This window comes from Saccopteryx bilineata, chromosome X (assembly GCF_036850765.1).
Source record: "Saccopteryx bilineata isolate mSacBil1 chromosome X, mSacBil1_pri_phased_curated, whole genome shotgun sequence".
NCBI classification, from domain to species: domain Eukaryota; kingdom Metazoa; phylum Chordata; class Mammalia; order Chiroptera; family Emballonuridae; genus Saccopteryx; species Saccopteryx bilineata.
In genome coordinates, this window is record NC_089502.1 from 22,421,476 (window position 1) to 22,428,857 (window position 7,382).

The 7,382-nt window shown below is 38.1% G+C and overlaps 1 pseudogene; it reads left to right on the forward strand.

The window, feature by feature from the left end:
• Positions 1–970: 970 nt before the first annotated feature.
• On the forward strand, positions 971–2,897 carry LOC136317027 (casein kinase I-like; annotated as a pseudogene).
• The last annotated feature ends 4,485 nt before the right edge of the window (positions 2,898–7,382 follow it).

Below are 7,382 nucleotides of genomic sequence, written 5' to 3' on the forward strand. Positions count from 1 at the left end.
GAAAACCAAATAAAGGTGAAGGAGGACAACTTGACTTTGGGTGAGGGGTATACAACATAATCAAATGTCAAAATGATGTGGAGATGTTTTCTCTGAATCTATGTGCTCTAGTTGATCAATGTCACCCCATTAAAATTAATTGTGTAAATAAAATATAAATAAATAAAATATATTGGCCATTTTGCATTGGCTGGAGCTGGAATAACAACATGGTAGTGTTGTAGCAGTGACAGAGTCCCTGTATGCAGGAGCTGGTGACAGTGTGACAGTGGTGGCAGCAGTATCACTACTATAACTTACTGCACCACTTTCACAGCCTGCAACTAAAGTAAAGCAGCCACAGCCACCCATAAATAACTAGCACAGCCTGCGAACCTCAAAAACTGTGGCCTGGCCTGACTGGTGGTGGCACAGTAGATAGAGCATCGACCTGAGACACTGAGGTCTCAAGTCAAAACCCTAATGTTGCTGGCTTGAGTGCAGACTCCTCCGGTTTTAGCATATGCTCATCAGCTTGTGTGCACATGGTTGCAGGTCTGAGTGTGGTATCATAGACATGACACCATGGTTGCTGGCTTGAGCCCAGAGGTTGCTGGCCTGAGCAAGGGGTCACTGGCTCAGTTTGAGTCTCTCTTCCCAACATCAAGGAATGTATGAGAAACAATCAATGAACAACTAAAGTGCTGCAATTGTGAGTTGATGCTTTTCATATCTCTCCTGCCCCCTTTCTCTCCCTTCCTGTCTATTTAAAAACAAACAAACAAAAATAAAACAACCCTGCAGTCTGCCAAAAAAGAAACCTGACTGAGCGAATGGCAGTGATCAGGCTCCCTTTGGTGGATTCTGGGCCCTGGAATACCAAGAGCCAACATTTTCCATTTCTTGCTGCCCTCCTCTGCAGCCTTGCCCTGGGAAAGAGCCAGAGGCCTCAATCAAACGTTTCTTCCAGCCTCCATCTTGGTCTCACAGGATGGCAAGCAGCAGCAGCTCCAAGGCCAAATTGATTGTCACAGGGAAATATAAACTGGGATGGATGACCGGGTCTGGCTCCTTCAGGGACATTTACTTGGTGATCAACATCCAATGGTGAGGAAATGATAGTGGAAGTAGAGTCTCAGAAGGCTCCAGTTGCTGTATGAGAGCAAACTCTGTAAGATTCTTCAGGGTAGTATTGGCACCCCCCACATAGGGTGGTATGGTCAGGAAAAAGACTACAATATGCTAGTCATGGATTTTCTTGGACCCAGCCTTGAAGATCTCTTCAATTTCTGTTCAGGAAGCTTCACAATAAAAACAGTACTCATGTTAGCTGACCAGATGATTGTTAGAATTGAATATGTGCATACAAAGAATTTTATACACAGACATTAAGCCAGATAACTTCTTAATGGGTATTGGGTGCCATTGTAATAAATTATTTCTCATTGATTTCTTTTGGCCAAAAATACAAAAACAACAGGACAAGGCATCGCACACCATACATAGAAGATAAAAATCTCACTGGCACTGCCTGATACGCTAACATCAATGCACATCTTGGTATTGAACGGAATCACTGAGATGACATGAAATCATTGTTGCCAGTGGAATTGTGATTCTTTTATGGAATCACAAGAAAAGCATTTCAGGGACCTACATGGAAGGATAAGGTATAATGGTAAGATTTATTGAAGCTAGAGCAAACACAAATGACTATTCCCAGGTACACAGTGTCTCATCTACAATGAGGTGGCTTTGCAATGTCCTGCTGTGGAAGCCTTATCTTCACCAAGCCCAGAAGAAGGGTCAGGGTCCAGAGATGTTGTGCTATTATCCAGCATCAGCAGGGCATCAGAAGCTCCCATAGTTCAGTTTAGTCCTTGCCAAAGCTTAGTCTAGTTCAGTTTTGCCCCATCTGGCTAGCTTAGTCTCTGTTCCTGGTTCTGCTTTTGCCGGTGTTGTGTTTGCTGCACCCAGGCTCATGCTTTGAGCCTGCCCAAGCCTGGGACAGCACGACAATAAGATACCCACACTTGGAGCTGTACTGTGGCAACAGGGGAACATGTGCTATTGAGAGGGGTTTTTGTTAAGCTTTGGTTATATCACCTTGGGCTTGGTGATATAGAAGCTTTTCTTTGAAACTAACCAATCTCTTTCCAAATCCTTCATGGGTTTTTGCCAGGCCTTTCCCCCATCCAATTTGATCCTTTTCCCAAGCTAGAGAACTTCCCTTTATGATTGCTATCTTGGTTCCTATTGTGCACGCCTCATTAGAAGGACTTCTCTCTGTGCCATCTTGGCTTCTACTCTGCATATGCCCAGCAGAGGAATTTTGCCTTTATTGCTTTATCTCTCCCTCATAATCTCAGGTAATGGCCAGCTGTCCCCAGGAAATCCTGGAGACAGTCTTCAGAGATTAAGCACCCTAGGCAGAGGGTACAGTGATCCCCTGGGGGAACTCTGAATGTAATAGATTCTTAGTAATTCAGGCTGAATATCTGAGTCAGCTCTCTAGTTTATTAGGCTCAATGTCTGATTTCATTTGTTCCTTTTCTTTATTAATGTTAATTCGCTACATACACTAATATTTTGATGTATTTTAATAGAACTAATTTGCCATGGCAAGGACTAAATGTAGTAACAAACAAACAAAAATATAAAAATATTAGTGAAAAGTAGATGTCTACTGCTTTTGAAGTTTTATGTAAGAAGTTTCCTGCTGAATTTATTATCTATTGTTCTGGATTGTGCTTTGAGGAAGCCTCAGAACTAAGACAGCTATTCTGCATTCTTTTCAGGACCCTGAACTACCAATATGGCTAACATTTGATTGGGCAATGTTAAAGTAGAAAGCAGCACAGCAGGCAGCTTCTACAAGTGGGCAGGGTCAGAAGGTCCAAATTCCCACAGGTTTCTAAGCTGGAATCAAGGAACAGGAGAAGCAGTACAGATGACTGGACAACATTTGTTTTTCCTCAAATCCAGAAATTTTAGTTTATATGTACACTAGTCAGTGGCTGTGGACAACCATTTACTTGGTGTAAAGAACTTAACTGAGGTATAAACTGGCTATGGGCTGCATTAGTGATGCTGTGCCCACAGTTGTAACTGCTGTAATTGTGAATATTAGCTGAGGTAGTGAAAAATGATGCCTAGTTATCTATTGCATTTTTTTTCAAGTGGAAAAGTTAAGTAAATAGTTGACATATACAAATTGATAGAGAAATCGTGCATATGACAATTTTTGGTTAAAATCTTTTATTTTGAACTAGTATACTGTTTTGGGATCTCATTTCAGAAGAACAGCATGAACAGTCTTCAGCCACAGTTGTAATGGTTGTAAATGCTCACAATTGTGCATTCTTAGCGTGTATCCATTGCTGGGGTTTGCAAGTTGTTCACTTTAAACATTCTTAAAATGGTTCACTTCTTGTTTGCATGTCAACTGATATGGTATCAATAAAAGATTTCAGTATTTGAGCATATGAAAGACTCTGCTGTTTACCTGTGCTAGAAATAAAATCTAAAGTGAAAAGTTAGGCCTGGCCAGTTGACTCAGTTGTACAATGTTGGCCCAGTGTGTGGAAGTCCCGGGTTCAATTCCCGGCCAAGGCACACAGGAGAAGCGCCTATCTGCTTTTCCACCCTCGCCTCTCTCCTTTCTCTCTGTCTCTCTCTTCCCCTCCTGCAGCCAATGCTCCATTGGAGCAAAGTTGGCCCAGGGGCTGAGAATGGCTCCATGGCCTTGCCTCAGGCACTAAAATGGCTCCAGTTGCAGCAGAGCAATGCCCCAGATGGGCAGAGTGTCACCCCCTACTGGGCATGCTGGGTGGATCCCAGTCAGGCGCATGCGGGATTCTGTCTCTCTGTCTCCCCACTTCTCACTTCAGAAAAATACAAAAAAATCATAATAATAAATAAATAAAAGTGAAAAGTTAAGAAAAATTTACTGACTACTAGATTATCCTTAAGATTCTGCATTTGTTCTTGGTATTTAAACATATATATATATGTTTACATATATAAATATAATCACTGTAACATATACATTAATTGGGATTTTGTTCTTATTTTGAAATGGGAGCATTTTGTTTACAAGTTCATGGAAAATGAAAATATATTGGAGATCAGTTCAGTTTTAATCAAGTTGAGTTTGAGATACTTTTCAAATATTAGGAAGGAAATATCTAGGCAGCTGCTAGAGATGGAGCCCAGGAGCAATATTTAGAAAGTATATAAAGTCTTAAGGATTTAAACTAGAAGTAATTATTTGTATCTGGAAATGGGTGAGATCAGCTACACTTTTTCAAAGTGTGGGTTACTGGGTTAAGAAAGCAATTGATTTAGTTGGAATAGAATAGAATAATTTCAAAATTCATCACACAGTAGCTGTAAGTAATCATTCTAGATTGCAATGTAAAAATCAATTTCTTATTGTGAATCTAAGGACTGATCCTTTTGGAACAGTAAAAGACACTGATAAGAGGAAAACCACAACCAGTTTTAAGAAAAGAAGAACAATGGTTGGCATTGGTCTCTGGACCTCTTTACATTCCTAAAATTCTTGAAGACCTCAAAGTGCTGTTGTCTTTGTGGGTTCTCTCTATTGATATTTATTTATCAGACATTAAAACAGGCAGACATTAAGTATTTATGTATTGCTGCACTTAAATAACAGTAATAAATTCATTTGATATTAACATAAATAAGATTTTCATGAAAAAGTGCTATATTTTCCCAAACAAAAAGTTGAGAAGAGTTGTAATGTCATCTTTTATGCCTGGCTTAATAGAACATACCTAAATTCTCATACATGATTTTGCACTTAATTAACTGATGTGTATTTGTAAGAGAATGTGAATGAAAGGCAAATAATATCTTAGTATTATTATAAAAATAATTTTGACTACACCAACACCCAAAAAGTTTAAACAGAACCCTCAGTATCAGAGAGGAGTCGCAACAACAACAAAATAAATGAATAAAAAGACAGAGAAGTCAGGAAGAATAAGGATAGACAAAAGTTATTTCAGAGCTGGCTACATATAAGAACTTGACAGAAGAATGTAAAGATCCACTAAACAGTAAATTAGAGCATATTTTTCTATTGTCCTCAGGGAAAAATCTGAAATTCTTATCAATTTCCCTAAATCCTTAACTAATTTGGTTCCTTTTTACCTTTCTTGCCCCATCTTATGTCACCATCACCACCACCCCAAATACACAACTTATGTTCATTACAATCCAGATGCAATTGATATTGCATTGCCAAGCTATTTCTCATATAAATACCATCGCTTCTTTTCTGTGTGCCTAGAATGCTAACCACTATTCATTCTCCTGGCCTCAGGTTAGTAACCACTGCTTCAGGGAAGCTACCTAACCACTCCAACCCCAATCTAAAAGGAGTTCTCTTTGTTGTTTTCTTGCCTATACTATGTTCTTTTCCTTCAAAGTGCTCGTTAATTTAAAACTATATATCTCATCATGGGATTGGTTATGTTGGTCTCCTGCCAATGGATTGTAATCTCTGTAAAAACAGAAGTGGGTATGTTTTATCACTCTCTTTTTAGTACTTAGCACTGAGGAGACACATAGTGGGTCTTCTACAAATCTCTGTCTCATGAAAGTATGAATGAGAGAATGAAGATGCATATGGGAAGCCTGTTTCTTGAGTTTGAGAAGAAATTATTCATGTTTATTGTGTTGCATAGAAAATGATAACATCCGAGTCCCCAATTTTCATATAAAACAAAATTAAAATCTCTTTATAATATTCCTTCTTAATAATTGTTACCATCTAATAACAATTGTTAATGTATGTGGCTATAAAAGTCTGCTTAGGGCCATTATTAAGCATGTGTTTTAGAAGTACTAAATGCTTTAGTTATTTCAATACAAATTAATAGTTACCTTTAAGTCAATCATGATAATAATTCACTTAAAAGGTTATGATGATGAGGTCATAAAGTTAGAGAGAAGTTCAAGTGCATTTAAATGCCAACAGAACGATCCTAATTGTTCTATACTTTTTTCAGAATCTTTTTCTAGAGTGTAATTTCATCTCTCAAACAGAAATCATGGGACATTTTGAAATCAATATTTCCTCTGTTCAACTGTGATAGTTAAAAAGTGCCAAAAAGTAATATTTTTAGAAGTATTTCCAATAAAAAGGCAAACACTATTATAAAGCCAGCTTTCAGACCTGCAGGGGAAGACACAACATTATATTTGAGGGTACAAATTATTCTTGCCACATTTTTAGGTTTATGCATATCAAATATAAGTGAATTTCATATAAATTAAAGGACAAGATGCTGTTCTTTTAACTTTCTATATTTTTTAATTTAGGCAATTATTTGAACTCATATAGCAACAGCACGAATGAATTGTCAGTGCACCCTATTGAGAAGCCTTGGTTTCTGAAGGTTATGATTAATTTGTATTAGAGATATTTCATTTGGAGAGTAAGATGCAGCAGCATTAATGTGGACTTTCCAATGAGAGATATTCTGTTCGAATGTACATATCCATGAGCTGGGTTTGCTATGTGGAATACAAAGTGACTTGCTAAAAGCTTAAAGTTAAAAAAAAAGAAAGTATTTTGCTTCTCCTTGGAACTTTAGCCAGAAAAGTACATCCATAGGACCCAGTTGGATACTGAATAAGAATAGGTAGAGAGTAGACTTTAATTGGCTTGTCACTTGTTTCCCTGAGCCTTACTTGGGTGTGTGAAAAATAACGTGTCTGACTTTGTTCTGAACAGATGGATGCAGCATGCTAGCCACCAACTGTTCGCATCCAGGCTCAAGTGAGCTTCCTCTAATGTGGCTGCTTTCCCCAGAGGGGCCCACAGCCGGCCAGAAATGGGCACTTCCTAACAGCAAGCTGGTGATTGCAATTTTACAACTCAGTTTATGGAAACTGTTAGGGTAGAAAATCATTAAGCTACCTTTCCTGTTTCCAATCATTGTAGCCAAAGGGTAAGGTGCCGGTGCCATTCATAATCTCTGGGACTTGATCTCTGGATGACGTTGTTATCAGTTGCAATAGGAAATAATGATTCACCACAACAAGTACATTTTGAAAGTGTGCCTTTGAAAATATCTTCCCATTAGACAAGCAACCAAACAAAACTCCTTCATTTCAGATGGTCCACATTGATTTTCTTGATGTGATTGTTATTGACTTCAGCCTTCTAATATTATTGTACTTGCACTCTTTACTTATGAGAATACTTAGAAACAAGATTGAAATAAGTGATATTTTCCATTATGCATTCTTTGAAGAGAATGCAACCTATGGATTAAATGAATATTTTGAAAAATACCAAGGCCAAAACATCTAAATATTGTTTTATATGGACTCTAGTGTTCTAACTACATGGCATTGACCACTCAATT